Genomic DNA, 344 nt, shown 5'->3' on the forward strand with positions numbered 1-344 from the left:
CTATTTTCCCAAATTCAAGGATTGCGTCAAATGGGTAATAACAAAATCGTAGGCCTAGTAAGTGACTCACTGTTGACTAAGTAGTTGTGAAGTCAACTTTGTTTAAATAAAATTAATCAGATAAAACTGGTGGGTTAAGATAAGTGTCAGTGGCTCTCAGTCTCAAGGGGTGAATGCTTCGGTTATTTTGGAAGTGAGTTTAAGATCCTTACTTTATGGAAAAAAAAATTATGATCTTAGGAAAAAATGGTTAATCTTTGTCCAGATGTTAGTTGAAGTTTAGAGGAAATGGCATGCTTTTAATTGATTTCTAAGTAGACTTTGCTTAATTCTTGTTAATCACT

At 33.1% G+C, this 344-nt stretch overlaps 1 protein-coding gene across 1 annotated transcript in view; it reads left to right on the forward strand.

Moving 5' to 3' along the window:
* LOC119592801 (kinesin-like protein KIF3A) overlaps window positions 1-344 on the forward strand; it is a 19,500-nt gene that overhangs the window by 17,812 nt on the left and 1,344 nt on the right.

Source organism: Penaeus monodon, chromosome 31, assembly GCF_015228065.2.
Source record: "Penaeus monodon isolate SGIC_2016 chromosome 31, NSTDA_Pmon_1, whole genome shotgun sequence".
NCBI classification, from domain to species: domain Eukaryota; kingdom Metazoa; phylum Arthropoda; class Malacostraca; order Decapoda; family Penaeidae; genus Penaeus; species Penaeus monodon.